The following is a 24,894-nucleotide window of genomic DNA, read 5'->3' on the forward strand; positions in this document are numbered from 1 at the left end:
TTCCAGGATGTTTCCCAGGGAAAGTTAGAGCTTGTATGTAAAGAAGCTCACAAAAAGGCTGAACCTGGTCATCCTTAGCTGCCTACAGGAAGCTCTTTCAGTGTCAGAACAAAGCCAGGTGTAAGTGGGAAGTGGTAGTGATAATTTTGATGATGGGTTTGAGGTTTGTTTCCCCTCAAATTCTTATTCAATTCAAAGGGTGGAAGAATGATTAGCTATATCAGGTTATGTTAGTGGATTCACTAAGGAGAAAATCATCATTAAAAGTTAGCATGAAAGTACATGAGAAAGATGTAGAAGTATGTACATCATGCTGATAAAGGACAGGGAATACGAAAGAACACCATTTTGGGACATCATCCAAATTTTAAACAACTGCTTGGTTTGAATGCATCAATATGATTAGATCATCTAAAGATATGTTTGATAAGCATAGACACAAAACTAAAGGCAATTGTTATGCCTGAGCAGGAGCAGTAAATTACTTATTCAAATCCTGTAATTAATGTAGTTATTGGGGAAAAAAACAAACACCACTTATCATACTGCAAGCTGTTTAAAGTGGATTGAATTAATGGAGATATCTATTCTTATGGTCTGATTCCAGTACCACCCCCTTTATTTGGGATGTGTGAAATGTCATTAGCTTTCTTTGATAGACACATATCGTATCCCAAGTGGCCTATAAAGTAGTTGGAGTTATTTCTCAGTCAACCTGTTCCTGAACCATTACTCTGAATCTGTCAGAGGTTGTAACTTAATCTTTAGAAAATGCCTTCTACTAAAGATTACGTTATATTTATGTCAGTGTTGTGCCATAAATGTTGAAAATATTTTGATACATGAAATATTTTTTTTTACTTTATTTCATTTGCTAATACTCATAGGCACCACATCTGTTCTAAAGAGTTTGCCCTTCAGCTGCAAAAAAAACCCCTGAAACTTATTTGCAGGTGTCCCATAGCCCTTCATTCATCTGTTGTGTAAACATTATGACTTTGGACACATAAGATTTGATTCATAGTCTATAATAATTACAAAATCAATGGTAATAGGTAAGGTATAGAATTTGATATTTTAATGTGACAAACTAGTTTAGAGATTAGTAATACTTGTTGGCTAGATTACTGCATATTGGTCCTGTTAACAGAGTGTTTTCTGAAGCCTCAGTCTCATGAAATCAACGTTTTTACTAGATAACTCTCGAAGGCTGTCAGCTTGTAACCTAATATACCAGGTACAAATAGCATAACTGTATTTGGTCTTGTTTTCATTGACTCTTACAGGACATTTGCCTTTGGTGTCATTGTGAAAGGGTCTGGGTTCTTGGAAATCATGGTAGTTTCTAATTCAAAAATAATGGGATAAAAGTATCTTTATTGAATATGCTCTATTTTCTTTCAATGAACAATATCCTTTAGATTTTCAGCATGTACTTGATGTTTATGATACCTCTTGTGCTATAGCTCTAGTTAATCACATACTTGCTCCGCTACCTCTTTCTACAAAAAAACCCTAACCTTCAGAACAGTCTAGTAATTAGAGCTTAAGGTAAATGACATTGTAAATGGCATGATCTATATAGGACCCAATCACTTCCTGTGTATGTACAAACTCAATATGGAACAGGTTTTTTCTACTTTCTAAGGGCAACTGGATATTGTTATGCTTATTTATTTATCTGCAAAAGAACACTCACTTAATCCGCTCATAATGCCATGTTTATGTTGGAATGACTTGAAAAAAACAAATTCACAGAAGAAATCCCCAAAGAATCTCTAGTAACTTAATTGTACTTCAAAGACTGATTTAAAAACTCAAGAATTTCCTTTTGATCTGTTCAGAAAAAAAATCACTGTAAGCATTCCAGTCCATCCCCCTTTGAAAGTAATATTATCCAAAAAGGATATCTCAGTCCTCTATTAATAAAAGAGCGTTTATCATTCTGGAAGTAGATTTATTTACTCAAAACCACACTGTAAAATGATTCAATGCCACTGCTAATCCTGTTGATCTAGGTGACAAAACTCTCCGTTGTCCATAGTGGTTCTTATTTTCAGTGTAGAGTACCCCTTTTACAGATTACTGAGATGGCTACATGAACTGTTAATACTTCAACAAAATTTTTCAATATTTCAATAAATGTAAAAAATCTGCTTGTCAATAAAAACAAAGATAAAGAGTTCGTAAGTGAGGGGGGGTGGGGGGTCAGGGGGGAAGGTGGGAAGTCTTCTTTACTGGAAGGAACCAGCCATCAATTAGAAGAAGTTAATAAAACACAATGCATAAATAAGAACTTGACATTCATGCTTTATGAACCCTAAGGAATTTTAGTAAATGCTACTTAAACAACAAGCCATTGCATGCAATACTTGTTTCTTACTGGAATGTTGAGAGAAATTACATTTCAGGCTGTCTGGATGTAAATTACCATGTGGTGATGACTAAGGGTTTTCTTTGGGTTACCACTACCTTTGAAGATTTGGCAAAAAAGCTCTTCACTGATTCATGGGTCATGAGTTCAGTTTTATCTTTGATAAGATCTATTATATAACATGAACTACTGATGAAAGTTACTTGCAGGGGAAAAAAACCAAACCTTTGAAACTTGAGAGGTTTTTCGTTTTCTTTTTTAAATTTTATTTTTTTTTAAAGAAATATATTTTCCCTCGGACCTGTGCTGATGCTAGCAGCAGTGGAATTCTGAACTAGTGGATTTATGGCATTGCCTTTAATTCAGCTCAGTTCAGGTCAAATTAACATCTAAATTTCAAGTTGACAAATCACATAATGATTTTATAAAATGTCATAAATGTCTATATATGTTATAAACTGACTGTTCAGTAATTATTTTTCCAGTTTTTTCACAAGTGAGTAAATCAGAAGTCAGTAAAATGACAACAGCATCCATAAGTTATGGTTGCAAAGATTGCATTATATTTCTTTTCTACTTTTCAGTGGTCTTACATGCTTGGAGAAAAGACAACAAGGCTGTGGGGTTGCAGAATAGAACACAGTGTGGCTACCAACTGGATTTTCAGTGTTAAATTTGGCCTTTGCTTCTGTGGTAGACCAACTGCCTCCGTTTGTAGAGATTTAGCATCCTGCTGCTTTGTCTCTTGAGATTTCAGGTAACCACCAATGCTATTTACTAAAGCATACAGATGGCTCCCAGACACATCTGCAGGAGATACATGATTGACTCTAGAGGAAATTTGACTTAACTCAGGAGGAGAATTTACTGACTATATAAAGTTTTCCAAAGTGGCTTAATATTTAGTTTAAAACCAAACCAATTAAGAGACTGTAGAGGCCCTGGCAATAAAAATTAGGAGATTAGTGCTGGTCTAAAGTCTGTATTGCTGTCTATGTGTATTTTGAAATCTTTTATGCAAAATATTCCTGTTTTGTTATGGTTCATAGACTCATCTACTTGAGATTCAGCCCAGAATGCTATTTAAAACCTAAATTTTCCTAAATGGGAAGGATGCAAGAGTGCCCTGTGCATTGTCACTTTGAGCCCACACATAATTTTTTTTCACACACTGAACATTGCATTGAAATACTTATCCTTACATTACCATACACAGTGCTCCCTGAGCATCTTCCCAGTCACTTCTATAAAACATTACTAACTAATGCATTATGCTTCTGACTGTTGATTATGGGTGACATTATGATATGTCCCTTTGGGCTGTGCATAGCACTTTGATTGTTGCATGAACTGGCTTTGCACAGACATCTACATTTCCAGGCGATCTATCAGTCTATGAAGGTAACTGCCATATTGTGAAGGAGAGCTCATGCATCTGTTTTTATTCTGAAATACTCCTCGTGGGTGTATATGCACACACAAGCACATATCCTTGCTATCTTGGAGAATATTCAACAGAGTAGAAGAGAAGAATTTGTAGATAACCTATGGGGAGGAAATGTGGACTATAACTTGAAGAGTCATGAGAAACTCCAAGGACAAATCTTGTTTTGGCCTCTTTCTTACATTGTCCAGCCAGTGTCTTTTCAGGAAAGACATGTCTCTTGTAGCCAATATATTTTGCCAGTTTGATACCAGGGGAATAGAAGATGAGCACCAGAAGCTGTGGTTTGTTGGGGGTGTCAGCTGAAGTGACATCTGGCTGGGAAAGGACGTCTTCCAGCTATTCAGTGGGAGCCAAACTGTGCATTCACCTTGGCAGTGACACTAGCTTCTTTGGCAGAGAAATACTCTGTCTTCCTTGGAGAAGGCTAGGTACAGTGTGGCTGTTATACAAGGCAGCTGTGGGTAGTTGGGTTTTGGAAGACAAGCTTGTCCAGGGAAATCCCAGTCTCTAAAGTCTACAGAAAGGATGAGAAAATGAGGACCAGGGAAGAACTTCATGTGCAAGGACAGTGTTGCATTTCTGCCTCGATGCAGGAAGCTTCCTAGGCAATGAGGAATACATATCTTGGATGGGTTTAGGATGGATGGATGGATGCAGGCAAGCAAGAAATGTGTAATGACTGGGAAGCTTATAATGAAGAATATGGATTCTTACACTTGACAGACCCAGAAGAGCAGCTGAAGATTGATATAAAAAATATTAATGGTAATTAAGAAACTGAGTACATATGTACAAAATGAGAGGGCAGGGTGAGGAGGGGAGAAAAGGACCTGGGGATGCTCGTTGACATCCAGCTGAACATGAGCCAGCAGTGTGCCCAGGTGGCCAACAACATCCTGGCCTGTATCAGAAATACTGTGGCCAACAGGACTAGGGAAGTGATCATCCCCCTGTACTTGGCAGTGGTAAGGCTGTGCCTCAAACACTGTGTTGTTTTGGAGCCCTCAGTACAAGAAGGACACTGAGTTTCTGGAGCATGTCCAGAGAAGGCAACAAAGTTGGTTAAGTGTCCAGAGGATGTCTTAAGAGGAGCAGCTGAGGGAACTGGGGTTCTTTAGTCTGGAGAAAAGAAGGCTCAGGGGGGATCTTATTGGTCTCTACAACTGCCTGTAAGGAGGTTATAGGCAGGTGGGGGTAGGTCTCTTCTCCAAAGATAACATGTGGTAGGACAGGAGGAAATGGCCTCAAGTTGTACCAGGGAAGGTTTAGACTGGATATTAGGAAAAATTTCTTCACTGAAAGGCAGTGGAATCACCATCCCTGGAAGTGTTAAAAAAACATATAGATGTGGTACTCAAGGACATGATTTAGTGGTAGACTTGGCAGTACTAGGTTAACATTGGACTTGACCTCAAAGGTCTTTTCCAACCTAAATTAGTGGTTAGTGTCTCACACCCTTTTAGAAGTTGTGTAGTTATAATGATTTCATGTTTGACAACTCAAATGAAAAAAAACCAACAAACCAAAACTATGCCACTTTCATTACCAAATGTATTTAGAGTAACTTTGAGTATTTGGGTATGTGAGTTCAGATGGTGTTCCAGATGCTTGCTGAAGGCTACGTCTTTGTCCGACCAGATGTAAAAGTGCTATCTTCTAATTTGGGCCAGGTGATCAGATGTGTTAGAGGTGATCCTAGCTCATTGGCTTCTTGAATGCTATTTTGTGGATCCAGTGAGCTATTTAGGCTCAATTTGGACCTTCATGGTGGGGTACTGTGTCAAAGTTAGCTCTGTGCTTTTTCAGATAGGGTTCCATAAGTTAAAAAGCTATGCATATTGTTAGCTTGGTTTCTGGAGAAGGGGAAGAACTGAGTATAGCAGTGTAGCACATAAAATACTGTAAATAGTTCTTATTTGTAATAGACTACTGTGAAACAGTCTTTATTTAGACCATGTTATTACAGCTAATTTGGGGTAAATATTGCAAACATTATACTCCCTCTCAGCAGACCAAAAACAAATTGCGAAAAGAATAAAACTTTACTGATTTATCTTGAGAAACGCTTAAAGCACTGAAATAAAAGAGGGGAGGAATACAAGGCTCATGTTTTTAGTGTACTTAATAATACTTGATCTGAAAGGCAAAAGAATGACCTGTTGATATCTTTTAAGACTTAATTTTTGGAGAAAGCAAGTTTTGCATCTCTAAAGAGGGGAAGTATTGTAAACCAAAAGGAAGCAGAAACACTGTATGTATTTTATCAGTCTTTCATACCTGAAAGCTGATTATTTTTCTGACATGAAGGTCATTGACAGTGAGAGACAGAAATAACCCCAGGCAACAAAGAGTTAAGCAGAAAATACAACCGTTTAAACATCCAGGGACCAGGAAGGGGAGGAGGAGGGATGAAAGCACTAACTGAGGTCTTCTAAAGTTGCTTTTTTTGTTCCTCCATTATCTAGTAGTTCTACTTACAGATAAGAGCAGTGCTAGGGATAAAGGGGATAGAGTGAAATCAGGAAAGAGAGGAGGAAAATGGATATGGTGTTCTGCATCAGAAATGCAACGTGGCTCTCTGTGCCTTGTCTTGGGAAGGAAAAGAGGGTACCAGTCAAGCTATCACACCAAAAGTGAGGGAGACTGATGCCTGTGGATGCTGAGAGCTTTTAATAGCAGAAGCTTAAGTACTGGGGGGATGGAGCCAAGAACTCAAGTTGCATGATGTGCATATGGTACAGCTTTCTGTCTTGAGCAATCCTAATTAAATAGGTGCAGCAGGAGCTCTACAAATCTCTGGTTTCCCTTGATTTTCTGCTTACTGAAATGGATCTGTCTTGCTTTGAATGACTGGCAATGGCTGCTGGACCAAGTATTACAGTTCTCAGCATCCTTCAGATTCCTGAGTAAGAAGTATTGGCGATATTTGAAAAACATTTTACTTGGTGGAATATGTTTCTGGAACATAAAAATATTAGGGTAGGTGGCCAAGTGTGTGTGGGATGTTTTGGTAGGTTTCAGGTTTTTTCCCCTCTCACAGTATGTCTGAAAGATGCAAGAACTTGCAGAAGTGAAAAGACCCTTTTGAATTAATGACTTTTCTTACGATTCTCCAAGTGTATAGCCTCTTGCCTTATCATGAATGCTCAGGTATATTGTAATTGAAAAACTGAATGTATTTCCAGCAGTCCAAAAGAGAAAGGAAATTCTCAAGTACAGCTACCACTGTATACACCAAGGCTGCTAGTTTTTAATGGTATAGAAACTGAGTTTTCAACTTTATTGTTTAAACCATGAAGTGCTATTGATACTGTCATATTTAACCCAGTTTTTATTAGGCAGCTTCACAGCTGGATAGGTACACATAACAACTGTAATTTCTGTATTGTCACCCACTCTATCTGCCTTCTTTGAAATGTTTTACTGTGTTCAAAGCAGATCTAGACAGTTTAATATAAAGTAATATTTGTCATCTGATAGAATAATGAATTAATTATTACCTAATAGGTACTTATGAGTGCTAATTACTTATTGGTAATTACGAATTACCTGGGGTTTGTGTTTAGTTTTGGTTTTGGTGTTTGTTTTTTTTTTTTTTCCTTAGCATTTTGTGCCATTTGTGTTAGTTCTTCCATAGGGATCCTTGAGGTACTGATCACCCCTGTCTCAGCACTCTTGCATCTGTCTTTAATTTTACCTTTCTTACCAGGTGTGGTTCTACTCTTTGTTTTCTCACCACTCTTGCCTGCAACTTAGAAGCTTTTCACATAAGTCTGAACCAAGGTTACACAGCTGGGCTGCACTGAAATTAGGCCTTGGATCACAGAGACTGGAGTGACTGACGGAGAGCTGCAGTGTTTTCTGCAAGATGGGTCAGGCATCCTGGCTGTAGCTGAGTGCAGGTGGGTTACTGCCTGTTCTCTGCCTTGGTATATCAAAATACCTGGATGCATACTTCTTTCCTCTCAGCCCTGTGACCACCTTGCTATTAGAAGTGTGTATGTTCAGCTCTGTCAGCTCATTTGGTGAAGGGGTTGGGGAGCAACTGTACCTCTATTTATGTGAGGTTATTGGGGTAACTTGAGAGGTAACTTGAAAGGGTAGCAAAGGCAAGTAGGTAAGTGGAAATAGTGATGTCCAGACCCTGCTAAACTGCAGCCAGAACAACACCGAAGCCTTGCTTTGGCCAGTGGTTGTTACCAATTTCCTTACCTTTTCTGCACTCCTAAATATGGCTGAAAGTATTTCTTTTGTAGAGCTGTCATGAGATAATTTAATAATATTTTTGTATGTGTTGGCTTTTAAATAATACTTTGATTTCAAGAGGTTATTCCAATTAATATGATTGACATTTCAAATGTGTTTTTATATAACAAATATCTGCAAGCTGCATAAAAGCTTAGGAGATCTGAGGACAGAATCTTATTTTATGTCATTCTTGTCTGCATTTGTGTAGCATGTTAGAACTTTGTCCTTCTGGAGGTGAGGGAAATGCTTTTGTTCTAGAAGGTGTCTATGCTTCTGTAGAATTAAATTATCTAAGTAAATTTTGCCTGGCAAAGATTCCCCCACTTGTACCTTGCCTTGCTCACCTAATCCACAGTAATTGCACTGTTCTCTCTAGGCTTGCTGATGCCAGTGAGAAATTGTGAAATTGTTCCCCTCATCTTGTTTCTGCAGAGATGTTTGCATTTCATTTTCTAATCATGGTTGCTAGCTTGAGCTTGGAAAAGGAAAAATAAGGGCACGTGGTTTGATACTAGGAATAATTTTGCTCTCAAATTCAAACAAAACCTCTTGAAAAAGTGCATGATAATACATTCATGGGCTAATCAGCATCAGGTTGACCAGACTGCCCTTGCCCTACTTCCTTGATGAGTTCCTTGATTAAAAGTTACTAATGTAGTGAATAATGTAGAATCTTTTAAGACCTCACTCTACAAGCACCTAAATATCCATAATATTTGGTACTTGAAAATAGTCAGTGGGCTAACCTAGATGCAGACTTCTGTGGGATGTGCTGTAGAGTTGCTGCTCAGTGGGTAGAATGTAAACTAGAGAATTACTGGTACTTTAGTGAATCGTAGCTCTGGTTATGATTCACAGTGTGCTAGGGTTAAGGTGTCATTTATGGGTCTGCTTTTAAGGGGTTGGAAAAAAAAAACTTTTCTTCCAGAGTGGAGAAAATAATTCTTCATTTTGTCATTTACCTAGGAAAGGGAGAACATCAGTAAAACAGTTAAGACCAATGAGTCTGGGAGACTATGCAAAACTGATCTAGCTGTGCTGTGATAGGAGGAGAGCTACAGAACTTGTGCATTTTTGCTTTTTTCATTTGCTTCTCCCAGCATCTCCATTACATAAATCTGATTGTTATACATGGTAAATGAAAAAAAAGTGTAAAACTTGTGCAGCTGTTGTATGGAGAAGAATGTATCAAGCAGAAGACTTCTTTTGTAACACAAATAAAAGGAAAGAACCCTAATATGAAGGGTGAGATGAATGGCATATAGGCTAATGATGAATTCTACTTTACTGCTTCTTTTACTACTTCAGAATTAGGTAAAGACAGCTTCTAAAGTAATTTATAGGATTTTAAAATTTTTAATTTTTTCCTATTATTCTCCCTTCTTTATCTTTCCTGTCTCTGAAATGCATCTCTTCTCAGTAGCAAAATGAAAAGGGGAGAGATAGAAGAGTTATGAAAGCAGAAGAGGTCTTTCAGAAAAATCTTAGCCTAGAAACATGAAAATATTTAAAATTCTTCTCATTTTTTTTAGCATATCTAATAACCACCAGAATCACTGGTTTGACTTTTAATTTTCAATTTGTGTGCCTATATGGTATGCTTTCTTCCTTTTTTTTTTTTTATTTCTCTGTGTGTGTGTGTGTGTATGCATTGTTCTGAGAAGCATGACATAGTTAGCTTTCTGTACGATTTATGAGATTACTGTTCATGGTCATTTCCAACAAAGGAATGATGAAGATTCCCAGGGGGTGGTGGATCCAGTATTTAAAATGTTTTGGCACTGGTAGCTGTATGAGCCCAGCTGTGAGATGCAGGGGCTGCGCTCATACGCATGGGAGCCTTTCTTTGCGCTGAGACTGAAACACAGCTTTGACTCTCTGTGGGGAGCAAGTCTGTTGCTCTGATCAGGTAATGCATGGAGCTGGCTATCGATTTTCCATTTAGTGAAAGATTATGTACAGAGTCGGTAAGCTTTTTGACCTCCAATGACATGAAAAAAGTAGATCCATACAAAACAAAGTATGAACTGTCTTAATAAAGTTAAAAATTTTGATGTTGAAATGAAGGACTACTTTAATTGTAGTTGTCAAAATTATTTTGAGCTGTGCAATATTTTCATTATAAGAAAGACTTCTTTAACAAAGAAAAAAGGTGAGCTAGCAACCAATGTATCAGAAACTCCCACTTCTTCATACCTCATGAACATTTTTCCATACATTATAAATTCTGAAAGACTATTCTTACCCCTTTTATTGGTAAACAAATCAACTAAAAAAAGTTAATGATTTTTCTTTAAAAATAGCAGCTTTGTCTTGGGTGCTTTCTTGATGCAGTATTGGTTTGCGGACTAAGAATTACATCTATAGTATTATTATCTGGTTTTTAAAAAAAATAGCATCGGGAAAATTAGAAACAAGCTAACAATTCAGATCATAATACAGCTAACGTATAATATGCATCAAAGGACATGCTTAGCAAATGATATACACTCAGCTAAAAGAACTCTGTAGTGAAAAGTAAATTTAGACTGCAAGATCTGGATTCAGATTCATTAAGAATAATGAGTTGATTTATTGGTTATGAAATTAATAAAGGTAAGGTAAAGATAATATTTAGTGGATTTTTTTTCCCACTAGGACTGTAATATAAAGCAAAGGACAGCGCCTCAGAGGACATAGGAAAAGTCAGTCTTTTGGAAACAGTAGAGGAAAGAACACTTTCTCTTGCTGTTCTTTTTCCTCAGGTGTCATCCTCAATGTGCGTTTTGCATCACTTCTACAGGTACGATGAAATGTTTATTCTTTGTTAATGAAGAAGGACTTCTACCATGAGAGTATACAGCTCCAATTCATCACCAGCCAGACATGGTGCAGAACTGATGGAGATTTTTGACCATGTTGGAAAAATAAGTGCTGCCAAGTGTAAGTGTTATGTCATGCAAATGACTGTTGCTGGTTTTTCAGATGTCAGTTACATAATTTATTATTGAATTCTAATAAAAAAATATCACTTCTGCCAAAGTCTTTGCTAAATCAGAGAAACAGGAAAGGAATAGAACAATAGCCAAGGGCATGCTCTTTTTAATGGTTGTGACAGGTTATTCTTGCTGCACATTCAGAGTAGCATTGGTTTGAGTTCAGATATGAAAATAAAGTGTATGCAGACCTATTGTGTGACCGCAGAGGATTTCAGTTGCATTGTCACACAAATGGTGGTTGCTTTCAGGGACATGAAAACAAAAAAAAAATTTAGTACTGATATTTTGTGATCTGAACATATTAGCTTACAATCTAACATCACCTTGTCTGGGGCTTTATGCTCTACTTACTCTTAGAAATGGTATCAGTGGAAGCACCCAAGTAAGAGTCTAAAGAAATCAGACGGGCGCACCTTCAAAAATTCTGTATGTCTGTGATGAGTAGAGAATTTCTGTCTTTGCCAGATGCAAAGATTGATAGCTTAGTTTAGCTGTGTTTGTGGAGTCTCTGAATTGAAGGTGCTGATTTGGAAGGATTTAAACTTCTTCACTCATGGTTTTCCATGTCTTATCTGACACATAATACAGTGCTTTTTTTAACTTCACAGACACTAAGAGTGGGAATTAAGAAAAGGATCTCATCATTTCTGTGTGTGTTTTCATAATAGGTTTCTGGTTTGGGGGTGTTGTGTTTAGGGTTTTTATTATCATTATTATTATTTTAATAATAATATTTATTTATAATAATTTTATAATATATTATTAAATGATAATATATTATTAAATAATATTTATAATAATAATAATTTTTAATCTAAGATTTGTTCTGCAACACTTTCTAATTTTTTTTTTGTTTGAATTACTGTTCATCTGAAATGCAAACAACAGAATTAGACTTCAGTGAGTTGTATGCTCAGTGCTTACAAATGATTAGCAGAATACTTCAGAAGCACAGTGTTTGACAGAGATGGATATTTCTGCTCAGTTGCTGTCCTGAACTCCGTTATTAGTAGGAATGTTTTAAAATATTTATTACTTGATGCTGGTGTCTATGGATAATTTTATGTCAAAGCATACAGCTACTTTTCATCATCAATCAAGTGTAAAGTTAAATTAAAGGACTTTTTTGACCTTGTAAAAAATAAACAGGTGGAAACACTCCAACAAACTAAAGCTTGCCATCTTTCCAATCACTGTTTGTATAATGCACTGCTGGTTCTGTCTAAAAGCCTTATTATCAGTGCCAGTAAGAAAACACATTTTAAGTAGAGGAAGATTAAAAAAAAAAAGAAAAAAAAGAAAAAAGAAAAAAGAAAAAAAAAGAATGTAGTTAAAAGTTCTATTATACACTTGCCCTCCTGTGTATTGATGTTGAAATATGTTTTGCCCACATTATATTTTTGTGTCTAATCTTATCCCTTTGATGACAAACAAACTCTGCCATCTGTATAATCCCATAAATACTTTAACGAAATGATAGATTCTAACAATGATGGAATAAGGCATTAGGAAAACTAATTAAACATAAGACACTTATCTCAATAGTGGTAAAAAATGTTTTCTCAGTTTTTCAGCCTTTACTGTGAATGCATCCTCCTTCTCTGGGGCACTGAAATATAAAAGATCCATAACAGAGTAGAAGTGGTTCTTAAAAGAATTTGCCACCTCTAGTAAATCTCATCAATAAGTCTTACAGAAGTTTTTTTTTCCTGCTGTTTTACTATTTCTATAATAGATTATATTTAGCAGTGGTTATTAAAAAAAAAAAAAATATTTATTGAAATTTGCCTAGCTGAATTTTGCCAATTAATAGGTGTAGCAATTACAGAGGAGTGTGTGTGTGTTCTGCTTCTAATTCATTAAGCAGTTAAGAAGTACTAAATCATCACTATTTTTAATTTACAATTTGTTTCAGTCTCTAGAAGACTCCTAGATTTATTATGAAATTGTTCATATACATACATGGCATCACATTTAAAATCACAAACTATAGAAAAAATATATCAGATTTTGTCAATTAGAAATTTAGTTGTATTAAAAATTCAAATATTTGATAAACTACAAGCATTTACTTTATGATGTACACTTGCAGTTTCCTCTCCTTGAACTGAACCATAGCTTCCTTTAAAATAGGTACATGGTTTTTAAGGAGTTGAGTAAAAAAATATGGGTGCCTTTTTTCTTTTGGTGGTGAAATGAAATGTTTTGATGACCTGCAGTTTACTGTTGGATTTCACTCTATAGGAAATCTTTTCTAACTATTCTTCTATTTTGGAAAAGAGGAATCAAAGTTACAAAGTTTTTAGAGAAATAAAAAACTTGTCCTCAAACACCACTATGGCAGACCTTTTGGGGGCTGCACAACTTTAGAGGCTGTCCAAGGACTTGGAGAACTTTATCATCTCCTTTGGTTAGAGGTCTCAGACACTCAGCTGCGTGTCAGTAGATTGTGAGAGAGTACTCAGTGGGTTGCAACTGAATTACCTCACAAGGCACTGTTATGCTTCAGATAACGAGTGCAGATCTTATTTCTAACTGTCGAGCATTGCATGACCTAAACATTTCAGTCATTTGTTTCCTTCTTCTGTCATATTTTGGGGAGAAAATTCATAAAACATACTCTGAGCTCTCCGGTAGTATAATATGCTTCTAAATGCACCTGCCGTTGCTGTTAATCTTTGTCTCCAACCTTACCTGGAAAAGTAAAAATATTGTGAAATGTAAGAGCAAGAACTGATTTTGGAGAAAAAGAAGTCTTGTGCCTTGTAAAGGATATTACATTTCTCCTCCATCTTCCACTCTATATGTTCTTAATCGAAGTCTAATTGTTCTTCACCAATATTCACTATTTCATTGTCTTCTCCTCCCAGTATACCTGGCAAATAAACTTCTGGGGTAAAAACTGCAGTATTATTTACTAGAAGCAGTAGGTAAAGAGGTTTATGCTTTACACTGTATGGCTGGATGTAAATGGGAGGAAAAGAAAATTAAGTACAGCTTCATAAAAATCTTCTTAGGATGAAGGAAAATCTCTCATGTTTTGTTTAGGCAGTCTTAAGTGGTCATGTCCTAGCTGATAAATCTCTGTAAGTGGGTACATAAAGCTGGGCTAAAAGGGAAACCTGTTTTTCTGTTACTTTGTCAGGGCACAGCCAGGACGACACCTCTCTGGGGCCAGGTTAGGCTGGTTGGGGCACCAACCTTCAGTGGAAGTCAGATTCATGCCCTGTGAAGGGACAGCTCCAGGATGGCTGGGCAGGGCCACCCTGCCAGTCCATGGGCCTGGCTCAGTGGGGCTCACGGCAGGCAGGGCTGGCTGTAAGGAGCTGGAGAGCAGCCCTGCTGTGGTGCCACTGGGGCAGGGACTGACACCATGCCATGAGGGTGCATTGCTGGCTCATGTTCAACTTGTCCAGCAAGATCTCTAAGTCCTTTTACTCAAAGCTGTTTTCCAGCCAGTTGGTTCCAGCACAGAGGCTGTTCCTTTCCAGGCACAAGACTTGCATAAGGCTTCTTTCAGCCCATTTTTCCAGCATGTTGAGGTCCCTCTGAATGGCAGCATACCTATCTGCTATACCAGCCACTCCTCCCAGTTTTGTATAATTTGTGAACTTGCTGAGGTATGCTCTGTCCCATCATTAAGGCCATTAATGAAATCTTAAACAGCAGAGGACTCATTACTGATCTCTGAAACATGCAGCTGGTGGCCAGCCTCCATCTAAACTCGGTGCAGCTGATCCCAGTGCTCTGATCCTGGCTGTTCAGCTGGTTTCAGTCCATCTCACTGTCCACTTATGTAGCCTATGCTTCCTAAGTTAGCCCCTGAGGATGTTACAGGACAGTGTCAAAACCTTTGTAAAACCTTCCCTTCCCTCCCGGTAAGTCAAGAGGGATGCTGTAGAGGATGTACAGTTTAAACTGTGTCACAACAGTATAAACTCATAGAAATTGATAGGACCTATTCTTGAGCCAATCACATACATTTTATCTATCCTGACTCACATCATGAATATTGCTGCTCAAGGCTTTGCTTAATGTGAGTGCTGTGCTGCTCTGGATTGCTTCTTAAGATACAGCTTTTTAAAATGGTACCTGTCTGACCCTTGGGAACATGATATGGCAATTTCTCATGAGAAAGATGAACATTTCTTACTGGTTTTTTGCAACTGTTACACGGTTTTGTACTAGTGGAACCAATCATCAGTCGCATCAGGACTCCAGTGGTTTAACTTGTTTGTCCACTCACCTCTGCAATGCATCTATGCAACTGAAGGTGCATTTTGGTGTTTGCCTACCTATGGATTTTTCAAATAGTCTCTGAGTGCAGCAGCCTCATGCTCCTGTGATACACCATGGTTACAGCATGCACAGCTCTGTACCAAAAAAATGTCATCTAATTTAGCTTTGCACAGAATAAAATCACTTTTGTATAAAGGATTTTCACTGTACATTTCAGAATATTCTTATCTTTTAGGGTTTATGGGAAAAGATAAGTTAATTTAAGCAAGTTGATAGCACTTTGACTTCCTAAAGAAACACACACCACTGAGTGGAGTTTTACATTACACTCCCCGTAGGGACTTTACATCTTGTAAATGCTTCAGTTTAACAGATATGAAAAAGAGCACTCTATTCTTTGCAGAACAAAACTGTTGCTCAGGTTTTTAGGAGTTGGTTTGATCCCTTTATTCTGCACATAAAATGAAAGATTAAGGAGTACTCACCATTCCCAGATGTGGCTGCTTCTCTGACCTGGCTTTGGGTGAGAGAACATCTTTGCATAGCAGCCTTTTAAAAACTTGTGGATTCTGGATGGTTTTTTTTTCCCCTTGAGAAGTTAGAATCCACCTCACCTCTTCTTTTTTGAAATGCATCCAGACCTCTTTCCTAAAAGAAAAAGAAAAAAAAAAATCTTAATAAAGCTTACAAGTATTTTATCTTGTAGTGTAAAGAGGATTTGGGGGGTTTGAGGTTTTCTTGGTTTTAAATGTTGATACATTTGTACATGGTGTTCCACTTGCCTGCTCTTCAATGGAAGCTTGCAGGTCTTCTGACAATGTTTGTTGCCTCTTGACCTCTCTTCAAAGCAAATCCACAATCATCAATCACAAACTGAAGAGCCTAACAAGTGAGTGGAACAACTACTGAAGCAGAGTTTCAGGCCCAATGCAGAAGAGAGGAAGGCCAGATAGCCCCCCAGAATAGCACAACACTCATAAGATCTTGTATGACAGATCATGGAACAGAGTTGGGGCTTGTCCAATCTTCATTACTTCTTCAACTTAAAATGGCTCTTAGGGATATATCATGTGCAGTCCTAAGTCAAGTAAAGCCAGACTGTGAGAGATTACATATATAAAGTAAAAACAGAAAGGGGGAGCAGGTGGGGAGGGGAAATGTGCTTCAGAAATAGTCTAGAATCTCAGGCATTTTTATTCATTGCAAATGAATGAAGAAGCAAGAAGCAAATCATTTAAAATCATTCTCAGGTCACCTTTAACAGTAAGAGTAATATCATTACAATATATGAGCTGAAACATAAGAGAGAAAGATCTGTTCATTTTAAAAGCTGAAATAGAGCAATTAGCTGGAAAAGCTGCGTCATGCCTTACAATAAAAGTTAAGTTACAGTAAAATACTTCCTTGCAAAAATGCTCACCATGTGCCAAATCCCGCACATCAAACACTTTCTCCAAGCTGCAACACATTAGTTCCCCCACCAGCTTGATTGTAAGAATGCGAGGGACAATAAAGAGCTTGATTTTCTGCTGTGCTATGACAGCTTGATACTTATTAGGAATCATTGACTTTGCTGGAGTTGCTCTGTAAAACTGGACTAATGGAGTATATGGATTTATGACTTCAAATAAATCTCCGGTCACCTAATGATTTAGATAATCTTAGGATGCTGCTGCCCATCTTTGGTTGAAGGTCATGCCAGTAGCTCTACATCACTGATGAAAATTGTAGAGGGACTTTGTCCACCCCTAGGTCAGTCACAATTTTCTTTTCAACTTTCCTATATTGTAATCTGTTCCATGCTTACCTCCAACAGCCCACCTGGTTCTTTTCCTGGTGAGGTCTCTTGGAAACACCTCAGAAACTCTCTTATCTAACAAAAGACATGTGGAGTTCTGTGTATGGTCTACTTTGTTTTATGTTCTTTGCATGTTCCTACAATTTTAGCTTGGACTTTAACTCCTACCCAGTTCCCTAAAGAGAGCACTGTATTCCATATATTACAGAGGTCACTGTATCAGGGCAGGAGGCATCACACAGCTCTTGGGTCAGTTACTAGCTTAGATCAGTTGTTGTCTGAACTGATGTCCATCTTGAAATCCTACCTACAGTAACATTAACGGACATGCACACACTGGCTGGGAAAGGCTAGGAGATAACCATACACATTCATACATAAATTTTATTTAGTTGCTTAAACAATATACTCAACAATTAAAAAAGAAAAAAGTCCACATAAATACCTAATCCCATTAGCTCAAACTTCTCTGAAGTTACATTCTTGTTCTATGATTACTAGAATTTACACTTTGTCAACAAATACATAAAGCTTGTTTTTAATAGAAACATATACTGAAAAAATACAATATCTGTTTGAAAATCAAAAGGATGTAGTACAAAGTTTCATTTTGTAATAGCTATCAGGCATTATCTCTCACTTCTCAAAGGGTAAGTTCCCAGAACTAATTTAATTGAAAAAGCAAATTACAAGGTGCTTTTAGTCTGTTATGTGTATTAAAAGGAAAAATGGTTTGATACGGTGATCAAAAGTTGATTTCAGAATGAGATTTTCAGGGATCTGGGAAGCTGCATCACTTCTTATGGTAAATATCATGAACCAGTCTGAACCTGAACAAGAGATTAACTGGGGGGGGGGGGGGGGGGGGGGGCGGGGAACCCCAACATGCATTTGTGCTTCCAGGGGCCAAGAAGTCCTGACGTTAAAAGACAGGACAGGTTATTCTGTGAGTTATTAAAAAATAAGAAAAAGAAAGTCTCAAACATCCAGATGCCAGTAATAGCAATATATGGGAATATATGAACCTTTTGTCTTATGGAAACTGAAAAATGGACTTTTTATGCTTCATTTACTGTTCATATGATGTGCTCATTTAAATTAAAAATTAAATATAATCATGCCTGTGCCTGTGGAAGGAAAGTGGGATTTCTCTTTCTGTGGAAGCTACTGCTAAGGAAGAGAGACTTTCACAGGCCGTAAAGGACAGCCTCCTCAGAAGGGTCTGGAAACTATGGACTAAGAGATTTCTCAGATTTCACTCAGAAAAAGAGACTGCTGAGAGTTAGGGAGCCAGTTTTCACAAACAAGGAAAATAACCTTTCTAGGCATGAGAGAGGACTGTATAGCATTTGCTGCAACTTGAAGTCATTGATTTATCTGAAATCAAGCCAGGAAGCAAGGACCCACCAGCAAGGACACAGTAAGCAAGAGCAGGAACAGTTATTCTCCATGTAGTTCTATTCTGTCTGAGCAAGTCACTTGAGATGTATTGATTTAGGAAATTTGTTCTTATTTTGCATTAGCCTTTAAATAAGACTTTGTTCTTTTGGAATGTAAATATTTTTTAGTTGCATTTACAGATGTTATTTTAAGTGATGGGGGCGGGGGTGGGACAGGAATTGTAGTTAGATCTGATTCAAATCTTTAGCTGATTTGGTTCATCTCATGAAGAAGAATTATTAATTCCCTGTATTCTCTGTGGGCATATCAAGTCTACAAAATCTGTGTGCAGTTACAGTGTATAGTCTATTTTTGTGCTCTCTTTCGCCAATGCAAAACCTTAACTCCTCTGAGCTGTCTTCAGAAGTCAGGGTTTGGTAGGATTGGTGCAACATAAACAGCTAGACATGTGAAATCCACTCTAAAGCCAGTCCAGCTCAGAAGTTAGAGAATGTTCAGAAGGTTCCTCAGTTTGTGAAATACTGAAAGATATTGCTAATTGTAACAGTAGTTTTATTATGAGAACTCATCATCCCTCCATATTCCATGGGCAGCATTTAACATTGATTTCACTCACTTTATCTTACGATGTACTTTTCTCCCTTGTCAATTTCTTAATATGCAGCTTATTCTATAGCTTACCTGGTGTCCATGATTCCTGTGTAACACATTAATCTAGCATTTTTTGATGGAATGGGAAAAATGCACTCTAACTATTACCATTTCTGTAGGTTTCTTTTTTTTGTTGTTTTTTTTCTTCCTTTTTCTTTTTCTTATTTTGGAAGATGATACATGGTTAAGTTGATGTAAGTAACCTTTGAGTTTTAATTTCCACTCTTACAACAAACAAGCTCATGCCTTTCTACAGACTGTGGTGAAGAGCAGACACATCCATTTTGGTCTCTTGGGCAAATTATCAACCTATTTTCTGTTACTCAGATCTGGGGAGCATCAAGCGATTTCCTTCCCAGAACTTTTGCCACATGCCTTGGATACTCTTATGTGGAAGGGACAGGTGTGCCTCTACCCAGAATGCTCTTTCAACTTGTAGTTGTTTCATGGAACAACTGGCATTGAAGCTCTGGGACTGTAGGAATAAAAAAGCTTTCTGGAATATTTTTTTTTAAAAATAAAATAAAAATCAAAAGCCATCAACAATCAGAAGGAAGTTTTTGTTCAGCTTTAGCCTCTATAGGCAGCACTGCCCAAATTCAGCAGCACTGTGGTTTACAACCACATGGAGATTCCGGTCTGGAAATGTCCCTCTCCTACATTCAGCCATTTCTTCTGGAAGGAAATGCAACACAGGATATGATTTTTCTGCTCTTACTTCAGCTGATGAAAATTTAACCGTGTGATTAGGCCTACTCATTTCAAAAGAAGCCAAAGCCAATATGAGTGGTCAGAGTTGGACATTATGAAATGAACAGGCAGTCCCTGCCATGTTTGAAATCAAGTTGCATTTGTGAAACCAGTTTTTGAATCAAAGAATGCTTTCATTTTCTTTCTTGAGAGTATTTTGTTGGCTGTTTTCCCCTATGATTTTGAGTGTTACTGTCCTGTGATTACTAGATCTAGCCACAGGATATTTGAAAATAAGCAAATAAATCCTGGGTTCTGCAAGCAACAGAGGATTTTCTAAAACCAGTTCAAATTTGTTAGTTCTTCAGCTCCTTTGCCAATTTAGTCAATTCATTAGATTAAGGAAGATTAGTATCTTCTGACTGTTTTACTAATAGTTGAGCCAATTCAATTACTACTGCAGACTTTTTCATTTCCTCTTGTTCACTAATAGGAAGTTAAATCTGCTACACAACCATTCTCAGGAGACGCATATGAAGGTACATGAGGCAACTGCATTTTCTTTATTTACTTATTGATTTATAGTTATTTGTATCATGGGTATTTTTATGTATTTCCTTGTGCAAACATTTGAAAGAAACCATATTTCAGAGCTCTTAAACAATTTATAATCATGTTATAAGTTTAACTCAGAATCACTAGTGAGTGGATTCAAGACTGAATTTCTTAGGAGCAGAAGAGCTACATCAGCAGCTGGTTTTAACTTTGATGTTAGCTGAGACTCTGACCTCATGGATATGTAGATGGTGGCAGTTAAAATCATAAAAGATGAAGTGAGGTGTACTGACTGTTGTGGTTATTTCTCATGCAGACAGCTTGCTGAATTAAACCTGTGTTTTTTAGTTCCACAAGTACTGAAACATGATTTATAGAGCAAAGTCCTATTGTGCTTGTTAGAGAATAAGGAAGAAAATCCAAGATTTTGTTCTCAGTTTGACCATTCATCTACCACAGATGCCAAGCTCTCTGATGGCTCCTAGTGGTTAGTTGCTGTATATGGAAACCTACTGAATGCACCTCAGCAGCACCCTAGCCATCTATCGGACAAACTTGGTGAGGTACATGCACTGCTCTGGGTCCCTGCTCTGTTAGCTGCTACTCCTGCCAGCTGAGGAAGGGCCTGAGCTGGGGCAATTGAATGAGATCCGGTGCCAGCTGGGATGCTTGGCTAGGAGTTTAGGGGGGTGGGAAGCACGGTTTATCCTATCTTTAATAACTTATATCAGAACTAGACTAGGAAGGTGAGGTCTCCAGCTGAGACAATGAAATCAACACCTTTGTAATATGTCTGCAGTGAAGAGACTCTAGACAAGAAGAATGGTTTGAGTGTGCTGATCTGCTACTCCTTGGGGTTTTCTTATTTCATGTGTTTTTAAACTGGCTTAGGGCAATGGAGGTAACCTCTTCTTTGGTAGAGGCACGGTGCAACAAAGCTATCATAAATAATGATGAACATGTGTCATCAAATTTTTGTGATACACTTCAGATTGCCAACTGCAACAATGACTTTTAATTATTAAAAGGTCATCTTTCCTTCTTGTTTTATTTTGCAACTGCCTAGAAAAAGAGGACTGCACAATCTCAGGTATTTCTGTACAAGTTCCATTATTACATTGACTGTTGACCTCAGTGTGAATGAATGAGATACCTCAAACAAATTTAATTTCCAGTGGTTTCTTTCTTGCTGCATTGCAGAAACTGCATATACTTTAAGTATTTGCTAGTGACAAGTATCTTTTCTTCATTGCCTAACCAGGTAAATGAGTTAATCTGCATATTATTGCATATAGTCTTTTAACATTGTGAGTGTTGTCTATCACTTGTTTTTTTTTTCCCCTTAAATAAATAATAATAAAAAAAAAAACCAAGCAGAAATAATTACCTAGCCTAATTCTGGCTAGATAAATATACCTATTTTAATGCATAAATTATTCTAGCAGTTAGAAGCTCTAAATAGGAATTAATACTACTTGCTGCATATTGGCCAATATCCAAACAGCAAAATAGCCCCCTAAAAGTGACACAGGAAGCCTGTTATCTTCCTGTCCCTCAGAGAAAATCAACAGCTTAACACTTTTCATCTTGATGCAGACTAAATGTTCCCAGCTGTCAAACCCAACAGTTCCTGTTCTGTTGCCAATGTCACTCTGAATATTCCTGTGTCGAGTCTCAGGACAGGGAGGCTAGTGGCTCCCTCTTTTTCCCATGACTTTTTGTCTCAGCTGAGCAGTCTATAGACAGTCTCCAGTTACCTATTGGTGTCTGTCATCTGATAATGTGGTTTGTTTTGTTGTGATGCTGAAGTTTTTGTTCCTAGGTAGTGAAAAATTATAAGCTTTTGTGAAATGCTGGTTGGAGTGCTAAAAGGAATTCAGCACTGTGATAGAGTTAATTCATCATTATCTATCTTCATTTGTTCACCCACTTGACTGAACAGTACAGTATTAGACATGTTCTCTCTTGATTCTAGCAATTATGCTGTTCCCATTACCTTCCTCCATTATGAGCTATTGAGGGTGTAAGAACAGTGTTAAGTACAGCTATGAGAAGATTTCTTGAAAGCTTTTTTTTTTTAATGGTAAAAAAATCTGAAAAGTGGGAAGAGATTAGTGGATCACTGATCACTGGGCAACTAACATTTGCATTGGTAAGCTTCTGTTTTGAACATCTGAGTACTCTGTATACATGCTGAATCTGCTTGTTGAGCTTTTGGGGGTCATCTTTGAATAAGCGAGAAATAAAAGACTGATCACACACCTCAGGATTCATGGTGTTTTATAAAGTGACATCTCCGAGAAATACAAAGTGAAAAAAGAACCTATATTAGGGGGAAAGGGGAGAGACAGTTTTAAAGCTTATATTTCTAAGTGATTTCCCATCCTGCTTCGCCCCCCCCCCCCCCCAAAAAAAAAAAAAAAATAGTGACAGGGAAACGTCAAAAGGATCAGAGATTTAATGTGAAAAGACATACAGTGCTCTCAAGTGACTTATTCACACCTGAGAAACCGTGTAAATCCCAAGTAGAGATTAGTGGCTAGAATTTTCTATTAGCTCATAAAAGAATCTCTTATTTTGAGCAGAGAAAAAGTTAAATGATGGGTATATGGAGACGCATTTCAAAGCTACATCTCCTGTCATTTTAACAAAAGGTGAAGATCGAAGTAAAAATTTTCTTATCACAGAGGCATGCATGGTAATCAGGAGTACTTTCCTTGTAGATGAAAGACCACAAAGAAATAAAATGCAGTAAAAGTGTCCTCAGCATTAGGGCCAAGAACTGGTAATCAACTCTGATACTGATAGGACCATTTATTTATCAAAAGAAGTAGACATGTTTTTAAAAGAAAGGAGCTTCTGGAGAGTATTGTACAAGTCTGTGGGAGACTCGCCTCTAACTGGATCACAGAAGCCAAATCATACAAAATTCTCCCTTGTGTCTTGTGGCTCAGCACTGATTGCCCATTGTTATTTTTGGGTGTTATGTAGGTATTTTGTGTGTCTCTAAAAGGAAGAGTTTCAACATTCAAATATTCAGATTTGAAATACTTAACTAGGAGAGAAGACTGCTAAAACATGTAGAAATTAGACCCTGTATTGCAAGATAAGCAAATGAAGACCAGTGAGACTATGTTCTGTACTGAAATAAGAAAGACCAAAGTAACTTGTGAACCGTTATTCGAGAAGAACTTTTTTGATGTACGTAGAAGCTTGCTTCTAGGCAAATCCTGGGCAGGTTTTCGACGAAGCTTCTTTACCTGCTGTTAGTGTCAAGCTAAGGACAAGACTCAACTTTATAGGTTTTAAAAGCCCGGTAAAATCTTTCTAGTTTCTTAGAAATCCAGTTCCTTAGCAACAAGGAGCACTTGCATGCACAAGGCATTTGGACTGTGTTCTAACAAAATTATTTATTTCCATTAGGAGATTTTCAATACCATGTCAGTTTTCAGTTGCATGGGATAAAATTGAGTTTAAATATTACATTCCAAATCTTCTTTTTCAGATTTTAAAATGCTTTGTCTTATCCATCTATAATTTCTTCATACGGTTCTTTAAACACACATTTCTCATCTCTGTGTTAGTGTCTAATGTTAATATAAAATGTTTCCTTGGAATGAAATTTGACTTCATCTTTTGAAAAAAAAACATAAGGAGAGAATGTTCCTTAAAATACTTATAGAAATACTATAGGCAACATCTAGTTCAGTTTCAAACGAAGACTGTTATGTAAACATCGTCTATTCTAACTTTACAGTTCTCTGAATTTTAAAGAAAACATTATTAGATTATGTATCTTGCTCTTCTTTTAGGCTAATAGTTATCTGTGGCATATTTTGTAATGGTTTTGGCTTTTTTTTTTAATACAGAGTATTTTTAATATGCTGTATTTGTAAGAAACATTGTATTAGACCCTGTCAAAATAATCAGGGAAGCTTATAAGGAAAGGACTACATGCTGACCACTAGATGGTGTGTTTATTTAATTTCATTAGAAACAGGTAATTTGAGGTGTGTCATGTTTAGTAAGAAGGTATGTAGAAAGAATCAGTGAAATGTATTGGCCAGTAAACTTTTATGTTGCTGTTTCAAAACACTCTCCAACATCTGTAGTTTAAAACATAGTGGTTTTTCATACCTAGAAAATGCAATACTCTAGGGGAGATGCAGAGGAGGTTCTCAAGTGGATTACCACCTACACTTTATAGTCAGCACAGTGTTTTGAGCAGCTGATACACTGCCAGCAAGAGAATCTCATGAATAAATATCTTTCCTTTTAAAGACAATACATTTTTTATCAGAATTGCTGCAGTAGCTGTTTTATTGATTTTTAAGGATTTCCTACCCAACAAATAATAAGGGGGAAGAACACAGCATTTGTAGTAGAAAAAGTACTGTATACTCGCTTAGCAATGAAGAGAAATTCTTTAATAGGGGAAGAAAAAAATATCGATAATAATATATTAAGAGACAGGAAATATCCCCAGCCACCCACCCACACCCACACACACTTC

This window comes from Falco peregrinus, chromosome 3 (assembly GCF_023634155.1).
Source record: "Falco peregrinus isolate bFalPer1 chromosome 3, bFalPer1.pri, whole genome shotgun sequence".
Lineage (NCBI taxonomy): Eukaryota > Metazoa > Chordata > Aves > Falconiformes > Falconidae > Falco > Falco peregrinus.